This window comes from Anneissia japonica, unplaced genomic scaffold (genome assembly GCF_011630105.1).
Source record: "Anneissia japonica isolate Jap-2015-1 unplaced genomic scaffold, ASM1163010v1 scaffold695_len1296351_cov181, whole genome shotgun sequence".
NCBI classification, from domain to species: domain Eukaryota; kingdom Metazoa; phylum Echinodermata; class Crinoidea; order Comatulida; family Comatulidae; genus Anneissia; species Anneissia japonica.
The window spans coordinates 617,817-621,378 of record NW_022740852.1 but is presented as its reverse complement, the minus strand read 5'-3'; positions in this window follow the sequence as shown (position 1 = coordinate 621,378).

The window sequence follows — 3,562 nt, the reverse complement described above, 5'->3', positions numbered from 1 at the left end:
GGCCTATATGGTCTACTGAACATACAAGCCCGACAAGACATGTGATTACAGGAGAAGCAATGCAGATAAAGTGCCTTGCTCAATGTACAGTACAGCAAGGGACTGAAACTCTGACCCCGTGGTTTGGAAACCATACGGTTCCCACTGCACCAAACTGCATCTCCAATATATAAAACTATTGTTTTAATTACATTTGTGCTGATTTCATATTATAAAATTAATTGCATTTGCATTGCAAATTGTTGCTATAAATTAGTTCTAATTCTACCTTATGTCAATAAAAATAAAATTATACAGAATGTATGTCATCGTTGTATGAAAACATGCCAAAAACCCAGGGAACAATTTTCGCATTTTTGTTTAGTGTCCCCTGAATAGGGGTATCTCATTCAGGGGACACCCCAATTAATGGGACACTTTTTCTGGTCCCGAAGGTATCCCCTTAATAGGGGTTCTATTGTAATTAATGTCGAAATATTGAATTCCGACACGATGCCGTGCATTTCGATACTTGGAGTATTTATTATACTATCTTATCTGAGATTAATCAGTGGACTTTTCGGCTTTTACATTAAAGTTCTTCACTTAACGGCTGTAAATTGATGCCTGGCTTTACTTGACTGGTTGTATCTTAGCTTATCTTATGTATTTATATATATTATATATGATATATGTTATATAGTATTTAATATATATAATACATAATATGCAATATGGGTTGACATAGACATAACAATATTTGTATGTCTATCATATCAACGTATACGTTTCTACTTTGTTTAATAGTACTTGTTTTATAATATTATAAAGTGAGTACAATTACACAAAGTGTAGTATAATTACGATTACACAAACCAAATTATATGAATATAATATTACATATACAGTATGTATATATATATATATATATATATATATATATGAATGTATATATATATATGAATGTATATATATAAATATATACATATCTGTTTAGAACACTTAAAAATAAAAAAATGCTGATAACACTATGGTATAAATATACAATTTTCATTAATTTGTTTATTTATGCACATTTTACGACCCATAGATCGTTTTTAAGTAACTATATAAATAATATTACACTTTATTAAATCAAAATGATTTTACCTTATTTTTAAAGAGTACTTTGATTTACATTGTTGAATATACGTTGCAACAAGATGTTCCTACGACCTAAAGGGTATGTCATTACTCTATTATGTTGTTACTGTTTCACATTGTTACATTTTCACCCAGATAGGCCTATTCCGGTTAAATGCCATTGTATTATGGCCAAATTTAAGATCTGTTATGTTGTAAAATAGTTCACAAAATGAATGAAAAGGACTCTCTACAAACCGACTTCAGGGCACAGTCTCGGATCTGAAAATGTAAGCCTGCACAACAACACAACAATGGATGCCGCAATTAAATCTAACACCATGAAGGCATACAGGCTTGTACAACTACAGTATGGCATAGTACACGCTACTTACCTATAGCGTATGTACAACTTAGAAGAAACATCATTCCAATATTTGATATTTAAGAAGTTTTTTTGGTTTTTTTTTTTGCGAAGACGCGTCTACGATACATTAGTTTACATACACTAATTGCTTTCACCGTAATTTCGATGTTATCATACAGGTGGTGCACAACCAACCAGGTATATCTGAAGGAAATTGCTGCCAACAATATAGTCCCTACCAAGCTAAACCTCACATTATTAGTTCAGCGCCCAACCCATATTAGCGCCCACCCTCGAATTGTTATAGCCACGGGGTGAGAACACACACAAGTCACTCCCCAGCCCCACTCGGACAGTAATAATGTAGTGACGGCGCGCTGGTCCAGGACCCTGTTTCCCCAGACCACTAACCCCCCCCCCCCACCTCTGCTGGTGGCGCCGACACTGATGTTTTGCGACTTCGAAATATAAAAACCTTTTTTGAGAAAGTGCCCTTAAAGGGCATTTTCTTACTGATTTGAGTCAAGAAAATTATAAACAGAGGAAAACAATAGAAAGTTCTCATAAATACTGGGACGGCGTCCGGCGGAGGGTGGTTAGTCACCTTTTAATATATAAATGATTATTTTTATAAATAAATAAATTATAAATACATAGGGGAACTGGGTGGTGGGACGGGAGAAAACTGAAATAGTTTTACCTGCTGGGGGGGGGGGTAGTTTTACCTTTGTTATATTTGCTGTATTTAATTTATTGTTTACAGTTTACTACTATATTTTAGCCGACCCCCTAAAATGCTATTTCTATGTTAATGTTATGCTTACAAATGACTAGAAAAAAATATTGAATATTGAAAAAACAGCTATACCTCCCATGCAAACGATGGACAATTCCGCTATGCCCCAACCTTTGAATATTGTTGCAAAAAATAATAAAAATAACAGCTACGGATGCTTGGAAATAGCATCTGGCAAACTATTAAAGATGTATGTATAGTATGAAGACGTTTAAGTATGGGCAATGGCGTAGCTACGGGCAGTGCAACCAGTACAAACCATTCATAAATAAACCTAAAAATAATAATTTAAAATAATTTCCAACTTAATAGGCCTATTTTTGAAGAATATAACGGTCAGTGGGCCCCTCAATAATATTCGGTTTTTACAGGAGTAATTACTGTGTTGATTTCAAATCAATGATGTATTCAAGGCCCAGTAGGCCCGCTCCCCCACCCCATTTTTTTTCTCAAAATCATAAAAACAACCGAAAAAAGGGAAATGATATTAAAATACAAGTCTGAGAGTGCCATTCCGGCCATCTAGAAATTCTATAATCATAAATTTTCTTACCTCAGCCGCAACCATAATGGATGGGGATGAGGTGGTTTTCACCCTCCACCCGTGAAAATCCCTCTTTGGCCCCTCCATTTTGAATTCCCTGAACCACCACTGCAATTTTTAAAATTTTATGTGCCACCAATTTTTTTAAATTAGTTTGGAACAGCTACTGAGACTGAATATGCCCATTCTTAAAATAGTTACGAATCCGATTATTATTGGTATTTATTACTACCATAGGCCTTTAGGAGTAGGGGGTAAAAGAAGCGCTCCTGAAGATTAATTTTCTGAGAACTTCACATCAAAGGGTCCGGCATTTAATTTTGCACTAGGACCTTATCGGACCAAGCTACGCCGCTGAGTTTGGGGTATTCCGTTATCACTTTGCGGCTAAATTACTCATTTATCTAATATTGTAAAGTGTTCTTACTACCAGCACTGACTGTAAACACTGCACTAAAGATACAACATCAGCGGTGTTTGAAAGACACACAGTGAATCTAAGATTGATTTCTTGCTACGAATACCAGGTTCTGTGATGAAGTCATACATGTTCACTATATGTATTGGCTAGACTTTTTCTATACCTTGTTTAGCGAACCCGCCGCCCGCCAATAATGATGATTTCGAATAAAAATACAATTTTATTTTCGGCCAATTAGTGCACCCGCCGCCACAAAAAAGGTAGTTTTTCTTTATTTTTGCCTTGAAATCTCCAAAAATAAGATATGTATATTTCTTCCTAATTATATAAATT